Source organism: Canis lupus, chromosome 9, assembly GCF_048164855.1.
Source record: "Canis lupus baileyi chromosome 9, mCanLup2.hap1, whole genome shotgun sequence".
Classification (NCBI taxonomy): domain Eukaryota; kingdom Metazoa; phylum Chordata; class Mammalia; order Carnivora; family Canidae; genus Canis; species Canis lupus.
The window spans coordinates 33623870-33646819 of NC_132846.1; the positions used below are offsets into that span (position 1 = coordinate 33623870).

General features: G+C 42.0%; 1 long non-coding RNA gene across 2 annotated transcripts; it reads left to right on the forward strand.

The window, feature by feature from the left end:
- The first annotated feature begins 527 nt into the window (after positions 1–527).
- Positions 528–12407, forward strand: LOC140639402 (uncharacterized). Of its 2 annotated transcripts, none has more exons than XR_012036136.1 (4): positions 528–593; positions 3228–3328; positions 4355–4414; positions 8430–12407. It is a non-coding gene; the product is annotated as an uncharacterized lncRNA (long non-coding RNA). The 2 variants fall into 2 exon arrangements; XR_012036135.1 differs by having other exon boundaries at positions 3228–3319.
- The last annotated feature ends 10543 nt before the right edge of the window (positions 12408–22950 follow it).

A 22950-nucleotide genomic window follows, 5' to 3' on the forward strand; every position in this document is an offset into this window, starting at 1 on the left:
TGGGGCTCCCTGGGAGAGGAATGGAGAGCGACTTTGTGAACGCATGGCAGCTGAGCTTCTTCCACTGCCAATCCTACCTCCCTCACTCCTCCGCCGATGGCAACCTCGCCCCTCTCCATAAATCACCTGCATGCAATCTCCATCTTAGGTTCTGTTTTCTCCAGACCCCACCTGAGACCACTGCCGTGTGTATTTTCATAACTGGCATTTTTATTTACAAAGCCCCATATGACTTTTAGCCTGACAGGCAGGCTAGTGTAAGCTAAGCCAATAGGGAACCTGGAAAAAAGAAAGGAGCTATTATCTGGCCTGTCACCTAATAATTCAGTGGCCAAGTCTTGTGTGAGCCACAGGCCCTGTTTATCCTTGAAGTTCAAGATCAGCATCTTCCTGAGGGAGAGGCAAGTGGTCAACAGTGGGATCAGTGAGTTTTCTCTGCACTCCCCCCCCTGCCTTTCTCCTACCCCACCCCCACCACCAGCCGGTCTATAGTAGGGGTGGTGAGAAGGAACAGAAAAGAGAATCTAAGAAACAGCAGCAATCAGAGGTTGACAAGAAGATTGCTAACCAGCCGCCCCAGCCCTGAAGGCCAGGTTCTGTGCACATGTTCTTCTCCCCTCCTTCCAACATCCCACACAGAGCTCCGAGCTCCTGCAGAAATCCCCAAGCAGACTTTTCCAGCACATTCCACCTCCTTAAATTCAAGTGTACGACTAGCCACCTTTGTGTTCAGGAATATATCAGGTCTGAAACCTAAAAGACCTCTCATGAGAACCCAAACCTCTTCTCCCCAGCCTGGTAACATGGAGAGCTGATGGCCTGCTCGCAGCCTGCCTCTCCTGCTGCCTGTCTGCAGAAGCCTGTCTGTCCCTGGGGAGCTCCGCTGTGCCAGGGCTCCTCCAAGGCTTGGAAGAGCTGGGATGTTTATGGCCTCGTGTCTTCTTCTCTGTGGTGCCGGGTTTTCTTTAGGAGTCTTCAGGGAGCCCTGAACAGACATGGTGCATCCTCTCCGGTGGACCCCTTCTGACTCCTGTGCTTTGATTCATTTGCTCTGATTTGGTTCAAAATGTTCACTTTGTTTCCTCCCTTCCTTGGCCATCTCCTCAGATCCATCTCTTATTAGCTGCCCGCCTCCACTTTGGGGCCAAGCACGTGCAAGGCCAAACCCGGGGGTTAAATGTTATGGGGACTTTTTTAACTGTCTCCATTTTTGATTCCAGGCTCACTTAATTGAATCGCGAAGTGAAATGTTGATGGTGATGGGAACCTAGCAGCCTTAAGACTGGAGAAAGGATGTGAAATTCAAACTCTTGCAGCTTCTTGCCGGGGGAGGGGGGGGGGTAAAGAATGAAGCCAACATCGTTGGAAATGCCTTTTACCCTGCCACCAGCTCTGCTCAGCTGCAGGGACTGATGGTTCCCAATGGGGAGGTCCTACCAGAGGCTGTCCCTAAGCCACTCAGAACAAGCTGAGTTTAGGCAGGATCCCACATCGAGCGCACATGTAATTTAGAATTAGGTTCTTTTTTTTTTTTTTTTTTTTTTAAATTTATTTATGATAGGCACACAGTGAGAGAGAGAGAGGCAGAGACACAGGCAGAGGGAGAAGCAGGCTCCATGCACCGGGAGCCCGACGTGGGATTCGATCCCGGGTCTCCAGGATCGCTCCCTGGGCCAAAGGCAGGCGCCAAACCGCTGCGCCACCCAGGGATCCCTAGAATTAGGTTCTTAAGCTTGGTGGCTGCTGCTGGAGGAGTCACAGTTTACTTAAGTAACTTTCTTTTTTTCTTTTTTTTTTCTTAAGTAACTTTCTTTGTGCATGTGTTCCACGTAGCAAGGGGCTGTTGTCCTGGTTCATGAACTTCTCTTTCCTCCTTGGCCTGGAGCTGACATGAACCCCAGCCCCCTACTTTGGCTCCATGACCATCTACTTACCCCTTTCTCTTTACAGAGCTGCATACTGTTTTTATATACACGCCTACCTCCTTCTACCCCAGCTTGAAGCTGCTGTGCTTCAATCCGCATAGACTCCATTACTGCTTACAAGGCATTGCTATTATCCATGTGCTAAGGAATATTCTCTCCATCCAGAGATAACATCCACCAGTTAGACGATTTGGATAGTAATGCCATCTCCGTGGGACCCAAGCTTCCCGTGTTCCCAACTCATTACCTCTGGTCCTGGTCCTCTTCCTGAGAGGCCAGTGCTGTAGCTGGATCATCCCTCTGGTCCTGACCCCTATCAATTCCAGTTTATTGTGATTCCCCCGACATCATGCCTTTGGGCGCCTGGGATTACTTGCAGCTGATCCACAATTGACTTGCAAAGAAATTTCAGTAGGGATAGAATTTGGAAAACATACTCTCATGCAATCTTACCCTGGCTTATATTTTTCAGTTATATACCAGACTGAGTTATGTTTTGACACGAGGCCAATGATAGGTATTTTTTTCCTCACTCTGAACCTTTTGAAATTAGAGATCACGTCACATAAAATGCACACCTGGCCCAAAAAAAGGCCATTGAAATGCACCTGGGAAAATAGTAGCTTAACCTGAACAATTCAAGTAAAAGTGTCTTTATTCCTTTTCCTCTTGCAAAAGCTGTAACTTTGGAGAAATCTCATGCCTTCATTTTGTGCCAGTAAAATGCTAGATCTTGAATTCTCGGAGATATTGATTTTACTGATGTGCTAACCATTTCTGAAGGCTGAATCTCTGATATATTTCAGAATCCAGGGGTGGGAAAATAAGAGAGTTTTATCTAGACAGTTGCTTATTTCCAAAATCAGTAAGGCACAGGAGTTAAGTTCTCATGGCAGTGACCCATATTAGACCAAGGGGCCCATCTACTTTTTGTGTGACTTAGATTTTGCGAATATACCTTGTGTCACATTTACCAATTACCTAATGTAATTAGGGTTTGATATGTACCTCCCTGTTGAGAAGATCTAAGAAAAAAATAACATCTTTTGAAAGCTATCATAACTAAATGTTGCCAGAGGACCTATTCTATATGAAAGAGACTGTCTTTAATCCTAAAAGAAATAGAATTCTTTAGTCAAGATATCAGTGGTGCTCTGGGAAGGAATCTGTCTCCTTGCCCTTTCTAGTTTCTCGAAGTTGCCTACATTCATGACCTTCCATCTTCAGAGCCAGCTGGACCGGTCCAGTCCTTCTCATATCCCACCACTGACACTGGCTGTTCTGTCTCCCTCTTTCACTTAGAAGCACTCTTGTGGTTACATCAGTCCTGCCCAGATAATCCAGATCCATCTCCCCATCTGAAGGTTCCTGATCACACCTGCAAAGTCCCTTTGGTGTGTAAGGTAACACATGCACAGGGTCTAGGGAGTGGGATGTGGGCATTTTGGTGGTGAGGGGGTGGCATTACTCAATGATATCAAAGCATAAACAATTTTCCGCATTTTTGTTAAATATATTCATATTTTATGTCAGAACTTCACTCCTGAGGAAGTTTTAAAGATTGGCTAAGGTTAGTCTGGAGGACCCTCTACTACTCCATTGTTTAGTCACAACTCTTCTGATTTCTTGAGGAAAGAGTAATGTTTTCTGGATCTGAGACACAGAAGACTACATACATTTGTCACCTTCACTTTGCCAGTTGCCCTTTTATTGAATTCTGTAGAGACCTGGCATATTGCCCTTGGAAACTGGCCACTCCTTCAAATTATTGCCAATTGGAGATTAGATGAGAAAGATTATGGGATGTTTGCTCAAAATAGTGCAGCTTGGTTGAAGGTGTATTATAACATCAGCAAATACTGAGAATTTCTAAAGAAGCATTTGTCTTGGGGTTTTAAGACCAAGTGTCTCCCTGCCTGCATTGCTCTAGCCTGGTGATTCTCTTCCTGTCCATCGCTGTTGCTGTTTCTATTTGCAGCGCTATGTCAGTACCAGCCGATGCGAGGCAGCCAGCAGCTGCCCCCGTGCGTTAGAAATGTCCCGTAGCTCACCATGGAGAATCAGGACTTAATTCGTTTACCCTGGCTCCTCTGGGCCTTACCCTGCCAACACAGCTGCAGCACAGCTCCTCCATCTAGAAACCTGGCAGCCATCCCAGCTGGATGCCACCTGCCAACACTTTTTTGAAGACCAGCCAGAGGAGAAAAGAACAGGAGGGCAAGAGGCTGAGGAGGGAGGGAGGAGAAGATGCAAATCGAATAGCATTGGCCTTTAGCCCCCCTAGATCTCATGCTCCCAGAGGTGGTGACATACTTGTATTCAGCGGCCATCAATGTTCTTGCTTGTGAAAGTCCTATTTAGATGTGGGCATGCTTTCCCGAGGGCTGTGAATCTCTGGATTTACCCTAAACTTCCTCTTTGCGTTGCAGTTATGGAGAAGTAGGATCACCCCCACAGACTGGAATGGTGGCCTCCCATGCAGAAGAGGGGTGAGTTGGCATTCTTTTGTCTCTTTAACTAATATGCTAATCGTGAAATTATGTACTTCCTTTTCATGCCCATAATGAGCTACAATACTGTCCAACTTTTCTGGGATGAGGACCTCTTGTTAATGTCAAATGTTACAGCCTTCCACATGATGGTAGCTTTTAGTACTTTTAGTATCCGTTGATTCAAAAATAACATGTGAACAAAAGCGTCTGAGTTTAGTACTCTTTTGGATAAGTTTGTGTTTTATTAATCACAAGAATATCTAATAATATTTAAAAACCAGCAAGGACAAAGGCTGCTGCATGAAGTATGTAAATGTTAGTGGAATGAATAAAGACAGTGTTTGTTGGGAATGTAGATTCATGGGCTTCTTTACAATAACACCCTAGGAGGGAGTGACTAACAGATGAGGGATCCATTGGAGGGAAACAGGGACCTAACCCGCCCAGTTTTGTGTCTGCCTGGGCTGGGTCTGGGAGCAGCCCTCTCAGCTCCTTCCAAGAATGTATATGCCCTGGGGGAGGGAGGTAGACAGCCGCCTCAGAACAGGCCCACCCACAGGAAACCACGTTGTTGAGATCCCTCCTTTCATGGTTCAGAATCCTTCAAAACAAAACTACCCTGTAGGCTGGGACTTCAGTTATATCCTTTGGGTTTATGTTACAGACCTTGCAGGAAAAAGTGACCCCAGAGCAGCTGGGGCTAAGAGGGGAAACTATCCAAGTAGACGAGACTACAGCCAGGACAGCCAGCTCTGGTCCACCCAAGGGACCTCCCCAAGGGACCTCCCCAAGGGAGAGTGACTTCAAGTTCTCTGCTCTCCCACAAATAAGTCAGGGACCAAAGAGGTGTGTGAAGAAACAACCAGTTACAAAAGACAGTGATTCTAAAATATTTAGAAACCAGTAGGGTGTGGTCATACATTCCAGTGTGTTCAAATGGACAGCTAGCCAGAACTCTTAAGATCCTGCCCACCCTAATGAGTAAGCATCAACCCTTTAGTTGCTGGATCAAAGAGGATGAGGGGTTCCAAGGTGGTTGGGTGGTCACATCAGGACTCAGTGATGTGATAACTTAGCAAATGGTAAGAAAACATTTCGATATTTTACAACTGCAAAAGCTACACCTTTGCATGCTGGCTGCTACAGTTATAATCAAGAACTCTAAGTGGCTCATAAAGGGTTTGAGAGCCATGGGGAGAAACTATTGATAAAATCCCATTACTTTATTTTCTCTCACTGTTACAACAAATTAAAACCTAGACTCTCTTCTGAAACAATGAGGCTTCTAGATACAAGCATCTTTTCCTGAGGTGGCAAGGGAAATTAACTCTGAGTTCCATGCCTAATGTGTGCCAGCCTCTGGGCTCAGAGTTTTGCATACATGGCTTCATTCCCCCTCACGACCACCACCTGGGTGAGTAGTTATTACTCCTGTCTTACAGATGAGGAGCCTGGTGCCCAAAGTCACCCATTTGGTAAAGGGTGTATCCGAATTCCACCCAAATCTACCTGATTCCCGAGCTGGTGCCCTTCCTTCCCACCATATCTGTAACACCATAGTTTTGTTTCTTTTGGGTTTTTTTGTTTTTTAAAAGATTTTATTTATTTATTTATGAGAGACACATACACACACAGAGAGAGAGAGAGAGAGAGAGAGAGAGGCAGAGACATAGGCAGAGGGTGAATAGGCTCCCTGCTAGTAGCCTGATGCGGACTTGATCTCAGGACCCTGGGATCACGACCTGAGCCAAAGGCAGACACTCAATCACTGAGCCACTGAAGTGTCCCAATCACACAATACTTCTGAAGGTCAGCACTACATTTCTCCAGGGGGTTATTTGGGCTATATACTGATCAAACAGGTCCATTGTATTATTTTAACTGCCCCCCCCCCACCGCCCAAATCAACTCTTCTCATATAATAATATTCACTTTATTTTCATTTATTAACTGGTATGTCATTAATCAACCTAATCGCATTGAAGTCAGTACTTTTAATGGAGCAGTGCATGGAGCCACATTTAATTTATTTGAAATATGAGCTTATGGCATATAACAAGTCCTTTCGGCCTTAACTTTTTTATTTAGACCTCCTTATTAGCCAAAGTGAGAAATAGTTGAATTAAAAACACATACATGTGTACATAGGCAGAGACATTCCCCAAGAGATAGCAGTTTCAGTAATTCTGAAAGATGTCCTTGGGTTTTCTTCTAAAGCATTTTCCATGGAAATCAATTTCATGGACTTGTTAATGTGGGCAAGTGCTTCATGATAAAGATTACATCCTTTCATGAAACCTTGCCAGTCCCCATTACTCCTCAGCCTTTTTTATCTTCTACTGTTTGTTGATAATGTCATGTTACAAATGCCCATCAAATACAAATCAATAATGATAAATGTCTGTTCCCAATTAATTTTATCTAACATCTGATACACACCAGATTACTAAGTGCTATTGCAAAGCCTTTCTGGTGGGGAGTGAGGGTTTGTGGAACAAAATGTCTTTGTTTCAAATTCTAGCCTTCCTGCCCCTTTCCAGAGTGTGTTCAGCCTCCTGTGATGTGTCCATGATTTCATCCTCCAGAGTGAAAAATGCAAAAGGCCATCATCTTTCTGGGGCTGTGTGTGAGAACTATATGAATGAAAATAAGCTTTGTAATGATTAAATCCATTCTATGTGCAAAAAGACAAAAGTAGTAGCTTTCCTGTTCCATTGGGTCCAAACAAGGAGCAGAAGAGTCTATTGCTAATATTTTAGGATTTGACTCAATAGCTGATGGATTGTATTTCTTTTGCCCTTAGAAAAGACTTAAATTTGTATACCCTGGATGGAAAGTATCTTATCTGGACTTCTTATACACATATAACTCTTCAGTTCCCCCTCAAATTCATGAATCAGATTGAATTTCAAAAGTATCCCGACTGTCCTAATTTGATGTCTTCTTTTCGTAATGTAATTTTATTTCTTAAATGTATACAATATGTAAGACATTCAAAAAAGAGACAGGGAAAAATATAAAATATATCCCTGTATCCACCACTCAGCTCAAGAAATAAAACACAAAAAAACAAAGGTAAATTCATTTTAGACTCTATGCCTTCTTCATAGAGGCTGTTGCTCCTAAGAAGTTATTTCCAGAGAGCCTAGGGTTCTGGGTACTTGGCTCTGTACCTCTTTGCAAGGCCCCAGAAATGACCCTCACATCTCTGGCCTCCATGCTGTCAGAGTTAGGGACGATCATGTGATATTCGAGGTGGTAGGTTAGCCATGCAATGTCTGCGCCTTGGCTGTGACTTTGGGCCATTTTTCCTGGCCTTGTTGTCAGACGGAAGCGTAGCTTCACATAACTACCTCCTCCAGAGTGTTCAGTGTGAGAGCCTCAAATGCTTGACCATAGTTCTGCATTATGGCTGGCCAGAGAGGCCAAAGGGAACTGGACAAGCTTTCTGGACTTGAGATACACTTGACTTATTGAGGAGAAAGTGGTCCCACTGGCTCCTAAAAACCTCAGCCCTTCAGTGACAGCTTCGTGCTGCAGGCTGACCTCAGGTGGAGCTGGTTCTGGGGTAGGGAGAATGTCCAGCTGTCTCTCCCCTTGTCCTCTTCTGAGCATCATCCTGGCTGGAGGACCATGGACCAGTGCCTCCTCAGGCCCCCATCAGAGATCTCCCTCCGTGGGTCATTTTTGGTGAAGACAGAGCTCAGAATATTAACTGTCTTTAACATTATTCTGGGGACATTCATCTTAGGTAAAAAATAATGCTTTAAGGTCCAGTGATTTTAAAGATAAGGAAAAAAAATGCAGGAAACTTAAGGAGTCATTTGCCCTGTTGCTCCTGCATATTGCAGCCAAATAAACACATTCCCGCACTTATTTATGTTGTAGACCAGTCATTTTTCCTTACACAGGAATCTTATTAAAACAATAAATCAATGTTAACCTAGGTTTTAAATTGGCCCAATATGTTTGGAGAACTTGCTGGTTTAATTTTCCTATTTTTCATTTTCAGTTAACTAATTTAGTTTTCCCAGTTGGGATACCACAACCTTAGCATGTGGATTTATCTTGAAACCAGGAAGCCTTGACATACATTGCCACCAAAACAAAAGAGGAATCCCAGTTCTGTCCTATAATGAGACAACAAAGAAGCATAGATTCAGAAGACATCTATCCTGATCACTGCAAAGTGCCTAAGCCTAGGCTCTGAGAAAGAACACCAACTGCCTCCAAGTTCTTCTGGATAGTCTGTTCTACATTTTCTTTACATCTCCTCAATGAAGGTTTCCAGTGCATCTGTGTAATGGACTGAATATTTATGTGCCGCCCCACCAAAATTCATATGTTGAAGCCCTAACCCCGACATAACCATATTTTGAAATAGGTTAGGGCCCTGATCCAACAGGATTAGTATCCTTAAAAGAAGAAACACCATTAGATGCTCTCTTGCTCTCTCTCCCACTCTCTCTCTCCCTCTGTCTAGCACATGCAAGAAAAGATCGTGTGGACATACAGCAAGATGGAGGCCATCTATAAGCCAAGAAAAGAAGCCTCAGGATGAAACTTACTTTGCCAGCATCCTGATCTAGGACTTCCAGCCTCCAGAACTGTGAGAAAGTAAATTTCCATTGTTTAAGCCATCCAGCTTATGGCATTTTCTTATGGCATCCCATACTGAGATAATCTTCCAGCAATGTTTTCCCAGAAACACTGTGACAATTGCTGGTGCCCCTCTACCCCCTAAGGAATGCTAGTGTCCCTACATATGTGTACAATTGGAAAGATCTTGGCTGGCACCTCTAAGGGGCCCATATCACCACAGCTTTGGTGGGTTGCAACACAGCCCAAGACCCCAGAATATGACTGGGTATCAGATACTAAGGGAAGCTTTTTTCAGCCATCAACTCTAGAGGAATGTGTGTGTGTGTGTGTGTATCTGTCGAGAGGGGTGACTTTTTCAATGGGGCAATACTAGAAATGTCCTCAAGTCCAGAACTCCACTGGACTTGTTCTCCACCTGAAACATGCAACTAGAGTGTGAATATGGCCTTAGGAAATGCCAGCTCAGTGAGGACTGTATGTGGGGAAGGTGTTCTGTTTCATGTAAAAATCATTAGCTTTAGAGTCCAACAATCCTGGATTCAAGTTCAAGCTTACTACATTCATCAAAATAGCATAAGTAAAGGCTATGTTGGCTCATATAACTGAAAAATCCAGGGAGTTGTTTTGCTTTCAGGCACAGCAATATCCAGGCACCCAAAAGATGTTATTGGAAATCTCTTTCCACTCTATTTCTCTGTTGGCCTCACTCTAAGAAGTCTTTCTCAGTAGCTCTAGACTCATAGATCCTTAGTACTAAGGATGGGTAGAGGAAGGATAGAGTTTCTTTTCAAGGGGTACAACAAAGGTCTTGGAGAGGTTGCTGATTAGCCAATTCTAAGTCACATATATACCCCTGAGTGGGATGGTGCTGGTGGTAGGGGTGTCCCATTTCAACCTGGAAGTGATGGTACTGTTACTTAAGAAGGGGGAAGGAATCCAAAGCAGGCCAAATCAAAAGATGTCTACATAGACATTAAAGTGCTTTGTGACTCTGGGTAAATTATTTAACCTCTCTGTTCCTCAAGTTCTCCTTTTGCAGAATGGCTACACTAGTACCTGTCACCAAGGATGTTACACATTGCTTAAGGCACGGAATAGAGGTTAACTTTCCTCCTCCTTCCTTTTCCTACCCTCAACCTTCTTCTGGAGGCCTGGGGATGTTCTAGCTCTACCTTGATTGGTATTGAAGATGTCATGCTGTTTCGGGCTGGGGAGCCTTGAGCAGTACAAAAACTTCAGAATCTACTCAATGGGGCTCCAAGGCCACAGGGTTGGTTGCACTTGGGAATGGTGGCCTCAGGGGCAACAGTGGACTCTGAGTTGGGCTCAGCTCTGGTTAGGCTCAGCCCTAGGACATCCAGGTAGGCTAGTGGAGGCCTTGCACAAGACAAATGATGTCTGCACTGGAGACAGTGTCTGGACTGGAGAGCTTAGAACAGCAACAGGTACCTTCTTGTCACTGCCTGGAACCCAGTATCAAGTATCTCAGTATATGTCACTCCCCTGAATAAACAAGGCCCTCTAGGAGTTACGTAGTCCCTTTCAGAACTGTAGTGTTTCTCAGCCAAACTGCTGCCCTACTTGAATGGACCTTTATGACCGCTAAAGAATCCTAATGTAAATTTGCCTCGGAAAATGCTTAGGAAAGCCTACTTTAACACACTGGAATCATGTACCAGATCACCTGGAGGCAGGGTTAAAATGGCCATATTTGAGCATGGGAACCCATCCTCTCAGTGTCTAAATTTAAGGTGGCCAGATCAGAGCATGGGATCACCTGCTAACGACTCACACTGGAAGAGGGTCTGGCATCTTAGTGTCCTGACCTGCATTTTAAAGGTCACTGACAGATTCTGAGGAAACCCAGAAGAGACTAAAATAAGCAATGTCACTTACTGAATTTAAGTCCTGTTACCTAGTTTCCTTGGATCCACCTTGTTAATCCTGGGACCTTGACACAGGATCTTGTTTTTGTGGCTGCTGTAGAAGATGCCAAAATAACTTCTGCATGTATCTCCACAGATTTCAACCACACCTTCCCAACCTCAGTCAGAAGTTGTGGAGGTACATGAAATAACATATACAAATATGTTAAGAGTTTTGGTGGAGAAGTTCTATATAACCTGAAGGCAGCATTATGATGAAAGGCAGTGCATGTGGTCACTTTCTCTTTGTGTAGATGGTGGCTCAGGGCAGAGGTTATTTGGGGGCAATGGAAAATTATCCTGGTAATAACTTGGGAAAGGGAATAAACTCAAGCTTCAGAATGGGAGAATGTGCTAGAAAGTTGTTTCAGTATTAGCACTTAAGTGGTGTTGAAACCGTCACCTCCTTCGTAGATGGTAATTTATGGGTAAAATTGCCAGAGGTGGTTCACAAAGATCTTAGAGTAAATGGAGACATACAAAGTCATCACAAAGAAAGATTCATATCAATGGACCTTATTTGACTACTTTGAGGATTTCTAATTTATGTAATTTGGGTCTTTTGTTTACAAATCTATTTCCTCCTTGGGACAGTTTTATTTTGTGTAGTACATGTGGGATTGCTAATCTTTAAAGAGCTTCTTTTGATAGAATAAAGAAAAGCCTCTCCATATACTGTTGGTGGGAGTGTGAAATGGTACAACTTTTTTGGAAAGCGATTTTGGAATATCTAGCCAAATTAAAAATGCAAAAATCCTATGACACAGCCATTCCATTTCAGGAGTAGATTTCGCACTTGTACTGTAAAGGGCTGTGTGGATATATCATACCCAAACCATGGATTCAACCTCAGTCCTCTTCAGCAGAGCACAGGTGAAATAGATTGTGGCATGGCCACCATAGGATACTGTACAGTTGTTAAGAAAAATGAGGTCCACCCATATATGAAGATTTAGAATAATCCATACAATATGTTAGCTGAAAAAAATCAAGGCACCAGTAGTGTACAGAATATGTTTCCATTTATGAAAAAATTGATATGTTGTATGCATAGAAATTTACTGGAAGGATACACCAGAAATTATTAGCAGGCATATCAAGACTGGAGGTCTGTCTGGACCATGGGATAAGCTCACTTTTCATTAGGTCTTCTTGTTCTACTTGGATCTTATTTTCTCCTACTCACGTATTTTTTTTCAACTAGAAAAAAAAACACTAGGAAACAAACCAAGGTCAAGATCATGACTTGAGCCAAAACTTGGCTCAGTTGGTTAAACTTTGAACTCTTGGTTTTGGCTCAAGTCATGATCTCAGGGTTGTGAGATTCAGCCCCCCTCCACACAAAGGGCTCCATGCTCAGCACAGAGTCTGCTTGAATATTCTTTCCCTCTCCCTCTGCCCCTCCCCTGACTTGTGCACATTCTCTCTCTCTCTCTCTCTCTCTCAGATAAACAAATCTTAAAAGAAAAAAGAAAGTTCTAAACTAAATTCCTTTTCAGTACTGCTTTATTTACTTGTTTCGTATTTAGTGGTTTGTCATTAGTGATTCAATACATAATATTTTTATATTTTATATTACAATAAATCCAAATGTGAGAAATTTAAACAAAGCATCTCTTTTTTTGTTGTTTATCAGATTGCTAAGGTGTTAAAAGTTTGGGGGTGCCTGGGTAGCTCAATTGGCTAAGCATTGGTCTCTTGATTTCAGCTCAGGTGGTGATCTCAAGGTCATGAGATGGGGCCCCGCAGCAGGCTTCATGCTGCAGCTTGAACCTGCTAAAGATTCTCTTTCTCCTCTCCTTCTACCCCTTCCCTTCTCTAAAAAGGAAAAAAAAAAAAAAAAAAAAAGCTTGGGAGTTCAAGTGTTAGCAGAAGTGTGACAGGCTAATTTATTTAATCGTGATGGTGGGTATAAACTGGCTCAATCCTTTCAGAAGACAGTTAGGCAGTATCTGTTCAAATTAAGATAAGCGTAGTCCCTGACCCTGCGTTTTTCCTTCTAAGAGTTTCTCTTGCAGAAACACTTGCAGGTGTGCACACAGATTATTATACAAGAATTTTATCCATTCCTGCTCCTATTCGGGAGCACTGGAAATGACCCAAATGCATATCAATAGCAGATTAAACAATCATGATAATTCCATACAAGGGGGCACTATGTGATATGAAAAGAGAGAAACAGCTCTCCATGTATAGACTTAGAAGAATGTCCACTACTGAGAGCCATGTTTTAAAAAGAAAAAAGGCAAAGTAAAAACAACATTATGTACGTTCTCATTTCAATTTATATGTACCATAAAGATCTATAATAGCATGCACTGAAAAAATATCTGGATGAATATAAACCAAGCAGTGTTTATCTCTGAGGTTATAGGGATTTTTAACTGTTTTATGGCATGCACTTTGTAACTTTTATTACAGCCATGTGTTACTTTTATTATCAGAGATAACAACAATGATTCTTAAAATAAGAAAAAAAAATATTGATCAGAAAAAAAGTGCTGACACTCGTTCTTAAAAACAACTGACACCAGAGATCTTATGATGTTATTCTTGAAAAGCAAGGTGTTCCTCTAAACAGATTGGCACACCAGTGACTGAATTTGGGGAAAGTTTTTTTCTTTACTGCTTATGGGGTAAATGCCGCTGCACATGATTAAAACATTTTTTCCACGGATCAGAGAAGTGGTAGCCTACTAGCTTATTTCCTCAGATTTTAACTAGAAAAGTCCACCAGTTAAGATGCTTACATGAACACAAATTAGAAAGTGACAGGCCTCTCTTCTTTATACCTTAATGACAAGAAGGAGGAGAGTGAAGGGGAAGGAGGGTGAGGGAGGAGGAGAAGGAGGAGGAAAAGGAGGAGGAGAAAAGTATTTGGACGCTATATTTGGGGAAATGATATTCCATTTTACCTCTGTTGGAGATGCATTTTGTAAACTTTCAGCTAAAAGAAGGTGCTTGTAAACTCATTCATATCCTCCTCTTTTCTATTTTAACTCTTTGATCACCAAGTTTCCATGAATTTGTACAACTTATTTATTTATTTATTTATTTATTTATTTATTTATTTATTTATTTATGATAGGCACACAGTGAGAGAGAGAGAGGCAGAGACATAGGCAGAGGGAGAAGCAGGCTCCATGCACCGGAAGCCCGACGTGGGATTCGATCCCGGGTCTCCAGGATCACGCCCTGGGCCAAAGGCAGGCGCCAAACCGCTGCGCCACCCAGGGATCCCAGTACAACTTCTAAAACTCTGGGGTAACAGTGGAAACTATTCTGTTCTTATAGAATGGTTTATGGTGCCCTCTTTCAGATTTCCATTTCCATTCCCAGGCTGGCGCATGACCCCCACTGCTCTGAGATGAACCCAGTCAATGTGACCAGAACTGAGTTCCCTTGCAGCTAATTGCCTGTCTGGTTCAGTTTGGGAAATGAACTCCCACTCTTAGTTCAGGTGGTTAGTTCAGGGTCCTGAAAGGGGCCAAGCTGGGAATCCATTCCAGCTTTCCCATTTAGAGTGAGCAGCTATAGGCCGGGGGTGAAAAGGTTGTTCACTGTGGCTGAGAATAGTCAGCAAAACCCGCATCTCCTGTCTGCTAGTTCAGTTAGCTACCTGACTTAGAATCTTTCCATGGCTTTATAATGAAAGCTGTTCAAATGAAGATTTATGACTTTATTTTGGTGGGATGTCTCAGGTGTTTGATTTGAAGGATGAAATGCATTCTTACCTTTCTGCTCATGCATAGTCTAGTTAGTCTTCCCATTATTGTTTGGCTCAGTCTTTGCCCATCAAGCCGGGGCCTCCTTCCTGGGATAAGTCACTGCTTTAACTCTAGGGCTGCCCTCAGCCTCCTGCCCTTCTAATGCTGCTGCCTGGGCTTCCTGCATTGGCCTGGATCACAGGGCCATTGTGTCAATGCCCTTCAGTCTTCAATGTAGGAGATGAAATCTGACCTGCTCTTGGGGGTGTCTAGTCCTCCATTTCCCTGGAAACAACAGACTGTCACTTGGAACTGAGTGGCAACATCAAAGCAGGGAGGTGACAGCCAAAGCAGCCTGGGCATGAAAGGTCAGGGGCTTATGGCCTTGGGGTCTAGACTCTCAGACGCAGCAAACTGGAGGGCTCTGCACTCTGGGTCCCTTTCTAGTCATTGCTTTATGAATGTCATCAATTCAAAGAATAGGTAAGATAGTCACAATGCAATGACACTGGAAATGCCCTGAAATTATTGGGCCATTATGAAAAATCTACATACTAGAGATTTTCCCCAATTGGACAGCATCCTAAGATTCACATGATATTTCCAACACATTGTAAAACTCAAATAAAATTCTAAACCATTAATATTAAAAACATATTTTTAATCAGTCATGGTAGAGGAAAGAATGAATTCTCTCTGGGATCTCTTTAGCAAATGATATTACAACATTGTTGATTTATGAAAGGCAATCTACGAGCATGCTGCTAATATGGGTGGGGGGAAGGACTAGGGAAGCACGTCAGGCTGTTAATGAATATATTATGGTGTTTTTCTGCATGTTGTAATGTTTGTGGTATTTATCACCATCTTATATTTTTAATTGGTTTTGATTTCTTTTTCTACTCTAAATAAATATTCATCTTAGTACCAAAATCCACACTCTTTTACTTAAAGAGGGACTCCCCAAATTGCACACACATCATTCCCCCACAAAGCCTGGGTTAGCTCTTGCATGTCCCTCTTGCTCTGGTTCTAGGCTGCACATGTGTGTCCAGTAGTGGCCAGGCGTCATCAACATTATCATTATCTCCTCTGCTTCTAATTTTTCAAAGATCTATCACATCTGTGACCTTGGATCTAGTTTAGACACTATGGATGACTTGTTGCTTCTCCTAGTTACTTAAACTGTGCCTTAGTTTTCTCATCTTTAAAATGGGGATAACCCTAGTACTTACTTTGTAGGATTGCTGTGAGGGTTCAGTGAATTAATATATGTAAGGCGCTTGGCATCCTACTGGTGCAAAGCAAGCACTCTGTAAGAGGTTGCTGGCGTTTTATTTTCTTCTTTGCCTGTCCATATGCATTTTATAATATGCCATAGAGCAAGACCTCAGACTTTCTTTATCCTCTTCTCCACCTTCCCCTCAAAATAATTATATTGGGAGTTTGGGGGATGGAAGAGAGGTTAGAAGTGGTAGGATTTATAATGAAAGGCAGCAAAATCTTCATCATCTAGAAAGTCAACAGATAAAACAAAAAAATCACAAATCCAGAAATCACAATGCATATTATCTAGAAATACAGAGACAAATACCAACAGAAACAGCAGAAATATTTGAAAGCCTTGTCTCCTCAGAGACAAGGAGCAGGGTGGAACTGGAAATTACTGTTTTTATCACAAACTTTGGCTTTCTTAACTATGTACGTGTGTAACTTTGAGTTTTTTTATTTTAAATATCTTTTAAATGTTACAAACACACATATTTGGCCAAAAATACCCCTCCAAAGCATTCTTTTGGTTGGAAGAAATGTTTTTTTTTTTTCTGATATGATAACGATGCTCTTGGTTGCTCTTTGTAGTCATTTTAATAAGAAAAATTAATAAGCAGCAAATTGCAACAAAAAGGAAGAGGGTTTGTTTAGGTAAATTATAAGTAAGCTTTCCCTGTGGAAGCCTTTGCTTAATTGGGCTGCAGCTGGTGCTAATTTATTCTCTTCACTGTATCTCATTTTGGTCTTGCATGTGTATTTGCGTGTGTTTGTGTTTTAAGCTCCACATAATTTGAGGCTTTCACTTGACGGCATGAGTTTGGATCCAACTGGAACTGCTCACGAGCAGCTTATCCTAAAGAAGAATTTACTTTTTGTGAGAGTTGTTTTGCTGCACACCTGGGAGCTACTGATTGTAATTGGAGTACAGCTGGGAGGAACTAGGCTGGCGATTGTCGTTGATCTTATTTTCCTGTTATGTTGCTGTTACGTTGTTCTCTTGGTTCATTCCTTCCCTCATCCTAATCCAGTATCAAAGGCCCTGTGTGGATGGCAGGAAGGGATGTGGTTTGCTGGGCATGGAAATCCATGTTTGAGTCTCAATCTAGAAAAGGCGGCATTCTAGGCAAAGGGTGGAGAGGCAATTGGGTTTTTTTAGTTTGAAAAATTAAGAATACCATCTGGGCATATTTTTCTAGTGCTTACAAGTATTTCTGCTGGATCTGCTGGCCACCAACTGCATGCCATTATCATCTAACAAGTGGCATCCGTTATGCTCCCATCTCTCTGTGGCTCACAGAAAAAGCAATGAATAGAACATACTGTTGTTGATTTTTTTTCAGTCTAGGTACAAGGAGAGATTTCGTTTCATTACTGAATTTTAAGTCAAACTCACAGCCAAGATTAATCACTTAAGATTTTTACTGTTTCTTTTCCCTGTTCATATTTTACAGAGGCAATACCTAGCTTTAAAAAGAAAAAAAAAGTAATTAGAGCCCAACTGCCACCTGTTTTGTAAGGCAAAACTGGGGATTTTGTTTTTGAGACATTTCAAATCATATTATAAGACACTACTAAGTTATTCTCTCTGTAAGAGATGAAGTATTGAAAGTAACTGTTTAAAAACAAAGCAGTGTTGAATCTAGAAAACATTATGCTAGATGAAATATGCCAGATACAAAAGACAATTATTGTATTATTCCATTTGTATGAGGGACCTAGAATAGTAAATTCATGGAGACAGAAAGTAGGATGGCAGTTGCCAGGGGCTGGAGAAGGGAGGAATGGGGAATTACTATCTAGTGGGTACAGAGTTTCTGTTTGGGATGATGAAAAAGTTCTCGAAATGGACAGTAGTGATAGTTGCATATCATGGTGAATGTACTTAATGCCACTGAATTCTACACCTAAAAATGGTTAAGATAGTAACTTTTGTGCAATGTATATTTTGCAACAAAAAAAGCAGTATTTCCTGTATGATGCCAGTGTATTCCAAATTACATAAATAGACATATATGTTTTTGTAAAACTTAGAGATACTTATTTCTCATTGCCCTTTGGCTGAGTTTTCCATATTGTTTCTCAACAAGAATAAGCAAAGGAAATACAAGGAGAAAAATTTAACCTTATAAATTCTGCTGATTATTGGCCTAATGCATGGTTCTCTTGCAACATGGGGTTTATTACAGCCTAATCAACATTTAAGTTGAGGAATGATCAGTGGATTTCAAATTGTTCTCATTCTACCGACCCTCAGCGATTGTAGATATTAAATTTTGGATGTGCAGTAGCTCAGTGTGGTGACCACTATTCTGCCCTAATTGTAACCGGCCTCCCCAACAGCTGCAGAAAGAATTTTCACAATAGCTCAGCCAAAGGGGAGCAGTGGGAATTCTGTGGGATTAGAGCTGGAATTTGGAACTCCTGCACAGAGGCTGGGATGCAGACTATGGACATCCAAGCTGCATGTTACATAAATGTTTCCAAAGCCCAGCTAACTCTTGTCTGTGTTGCCTTATCTCAGGATCAGCTCCTTCTTGCAGTGCTAACAGTAGGCACTGCTGAAAGCACCCCTCCCACAGCAGAGGGTGGTGTCCCCCAAGGTGGGCTAGGAAGAACCGGAAGAGCACAACTCACACGCCCTACTACAGAAGTCACTCCTGTTTCAGGACTGCATTTGCTCTCTGGTGATCCACTGACTATCTAAAGATAAGCATTCAGAAGATAGATACATTCTATACTTTTCTCCTTTTAATATATTTAAAATCATGCCCATACCCTAGAAGAATCTGTTGTTTTAATTCTTAAGATTTTCTAACTTTAGTTTAATACGTCAACGTTAATGGAGAGGAAATGAGCTACGGTGTCTTTGTATCTTGAATGGAAACTTAATTATGATGCTTTTAGCACAATGTCTGGTCATGCTAGGTGTCCCATGGCAGGAACCATGGCTGGTGCTTTTCAGTTTTCTGCATGCATGTAAATATCTCGTTCAAGGGGATAAGGTAAAGGCACCTCAGGCCATTCATAGGGTATTCTAAATAAGAGAACATTTGGAGGGGGAGGACATGTGGGTAGGGTTAAAACTCAGAACTGTGTGAAATATATTGTCCTCTAAAATAATTAGTTTTATCATCGAAACCGGTGTTAAGCAAAGACTTTTTAAATGATTGATCTACCTAGAGAAGGTGAGAGAGAAATATAGTTGTTTTCTAATGTTAAGGACAAAACATGCAAAACTTGGAAATAGGAGAAAGGATGACTACATACCCTTTGTATGTCACACTAGAGCATTTTTGATGTGCCCACCTAAGGATCAGCTAATTCTCTAGAGGTGTGCTATGCACCTTTGTTGGACCTATTACTTACTATTAATTTGCATATGTTAACTTGTAGTAAACTAAAAGCAATGCAAATGATTCTTGTGTGATGCCAATACAAATGGATTTTGCCCACAAAGAAATTATTTCTGCTTGGTAAAAAGAGATAACAACCCAAAGGTCTCGGTTTTATGGCCCTGTATAACATGAACCAATTTTGTGTGTAATTCAGTCATTTATTCCAGTGTGACTTCTTTCAGTGATTACAAATACAAATCTTATTCTCCTATATTCCTTTGAACCAATTTTGGTCCTTCATTAATGAGATAAGAAAATCTTTAGTGTGTGCTCATTTTATTTCATATAACGGTCATGTTTTTGACCTTGTGAAATTATACTTTGACAACGATCTGCTTCTCAAAGCATAAGAAGGCAAATAACCAAAGGTTAACTGATAATGCTGGTTTGAAGCCAGTATTTTCAGTAAATATCAGAGACCAGAAAGTGAGTTTCCACGAAACACCGATGTTGCTTCTTCTTCAAGATGTCTGGAATCCAGGTGGGTTTTAAGTTGCCAATAACTTGCCCAACCATTGAATTTGAGACATTCTCCATTTGCCATCTGAGGGAACGATGGGTGCGCCGGCAGGAGGAGGGGGTGCATGGGGAGAGAAAACAGAGTAGAAAGACCCTTCTGTCCAGAATTATTTTACTGATTACTTAACTACTTTATCCGGAATGAAGGGCCCGTTTGCGAAGAGTTACAAATGCAAACCCAAAAAGATATGGGCTCTGCGGTATGCTCTCAAAAACTGGAGCCCTGTTAATAATAATTCAGCTTCAAATATAATGGAAATGAACTTTTTAAAGTGGGGCAGGAATGATCAAGACTCCTTCTGTCTTGGAGGGTCATGATGAGATGCATCAATGAATGGCTTTCTGGTTGTGAAACGCAAAGCTCCTTGGGCTAGAACCTCAGAGGAAAATTAATATGAAGTGGGATAAACTGGTCTGTGTAATAAAGTACATAAGTTTTCTTGTAGCTTCCCTAGAGGGAGAAAATGTGTGGCTCCTGAGAGACTTAGGGAAAGTTAGGGGAAGAGAGGTCAGGTTCCACAAGAGAACAGACCCTAATACTGCAAAGGCAGAAACTTCCATAATGAGAATAATCTTGAAGAAAAATCGTGTCCAGTATTTGATTTACAACTTTTTCCTGATATTCTAGAATTGCCCTCAGTCCCCTCAACCATTCAATAGAAATCTGTTACCTCCAGCCTTGTGTAAGGCATGCTTCGGGGACTGTAGAAAGTGGGGCTGAGCTCACACATGAGAAGTAGTGAGAAGAGGAGACAGTAGCCACAGAAGCTGAGGTGGCCAGGAGGAGGAACTCAGCCTGAAAGGTAACCTAGAAATCCCTAGAAATCACCTACCCAGCTCCCAAGAAACTTTAGAAATGGGGTGGGGGGGGGCATGCTGGATTCCCTACATTTATTTGAATTTGAAAAGGGGGTTCAATTCACTTTTCTTACATAAGAGCGAATGATCCCAGAATCCTAGAGAATTTGAGAATCCAGGTAATATAAATAATACCTTAAAGTCTGGAGCGAAATGGGCCATGAAAGTGGATTGAAGTCATTAAAATCTACTCCATTGTTGTCTTGATAATTTGCAAGTCTAGCATGGTCTTGCTGGTTCAGAGCAAGGGGCAGAGTGGGATTTTTGGGAGCTAGCTCTTTAAAAAAAATAATATCTAGTACCAAAGTGCTAAGGAAAAACAAAGTACAAGACCTGGGAAGGGGCTCTTCCATCGAAAAGCCCTGAAGCTGAAGCTCTGTTTCCTGTACATCAGCCTCTGGACTCGAAGTAATTTTAAAGCAGGATTTAAGGAAATGAATGAGATGTCTATCCTATCAAGTCAACATTATATTTAGAAAAGGAAAGCTTGAATCCTATCAGAGCAGTTGAAACACAAGGGTTTATGATAGAAGGTGCCAGAGCCAAGTTCTTATTCCAGGGCCATGATTATTTTGGCTGGTGTGGTGTTGCTCTAGAGATAATTTGCTTGGAATAAGAAGAGGCTTTGCCACACCACCATTGGCACCACAACCATCCCTCAGAAGGACACTGATTAAAAAGCCAGGCAGCAGATGGCCCTCCCAAAGAGAGGTCACCAAACAGCCACCACATGTAGGCAGGGTTTTCCAGGTAATGGCTGGATGAGCCCTCTCCCTTCTCCTCAGCTTTTAAAGCAGATTTGAGGATTTCGGGGTAATCCTTTTGTTTTCACTGTTGGCCTGAAATCCATTAGCTTGGGTGGTCCCGAATCTGTCTTGTTAAAATTTTATATTTATCTTTTAACTTGCATCAGTAATATATTTTAGGGATGTTTTCTCTCTCTCTCTATTTCTCTCTCTCTCTTTTAGTTAGAAGAGAATACGGTGCTGGCAGCAGGCTAGAAAGGAAAAAAAGGCATCCACACAGATTTTTAGGAATAAATGCCTGGAAACAGTCCAGATTTAGAAATTATATTGTTCTATTTTATAAGACTAATGAAAAATCCTAATGCCATATAGAAACATATCTGATGATCTGTATTTTGCAGAGCACATTTAGATATTTGATTTTATAAGATCTGCATACAAATCCCACAAGGTATGTAGAGTATTATTTTCCCTTTCCCTTCTCTTTTTCCAGCTACCAACCCACCCTCTCTCCTCTCCCCTGAAATGTAATGATACTAATGCTGAAATCAAGCTGGTGAGAGAGATCCTGGAACTGGCATAGCAGCCAGAGGGGCAACTCAGACAGGATCTCAGGTTTCCTGAGCCTTACTTATTCCAGTGGTATTTCCCGTTGTATCTCTAAATCAATTTTTCTCACTAATTAACTGGAGTTTCTGTCCATGCCATTATTCCTTACTCCTGCTTGACCTGACCTATGGTTCTAGTGGCTCTCCTAGTGATGATATCCTAGGGTCTGGCTCTTCAAAGAGCCAAGGACATCTCTGTTGGGCCTCCTAGGGATAATAGATAAATGAATGAATGTATGAATGAATAAATGAGCATACTGATGGGAAGGACCATGGTGGAAGATGGAAATGCTGACCTGTCTTTCTCAGGACACAGGGAGGATCTTCCTACTTCTGGAGAGCTTTGTCCATTGTGCTCACAACATTCTTTTATGCTTTTCCTTCTGTTTCCTCTAGCCACTCTTTTTTTTTTTTTTTTTTTAATATTTTACTCATTTATTCATGAGAGACACACAGAGAGGCAAAGACATAGGCAGAGGGAGAAACCGGCTCTATGTGGGGAACCTGATGCAGAACTTGATCCCAAGACCCTGGGATCACTACTTGAGCCAAAAGCAGACACTAGGCCACTGAGGCACCCAGGTCCCCCTGGCCACTCCTTTTGTCTTGTGTCTTCCATCCTTCTCCACCTGGCCGCTAACTGTGGGAACTCCTTCAGGCTGACCTCAGGCCCCATTTCTTTTCCTAGTCTCTCTCCCTAAATGGGTTCAACATTGCCCTCTCCTTCAAACATCATCTACAGGCCAATAACTCCCAAATCCATTTCTACTGCAGACCTCTCTGAGGTCTGATCCTTAAACCAACCGTTTATTTAATATCTCTACTAGGATGTGCCAAATTCCCAACCCACTCCAGATAGAACCCATGACTTTCTGTCCTTCCCCAAACTGGATTTCCTGCA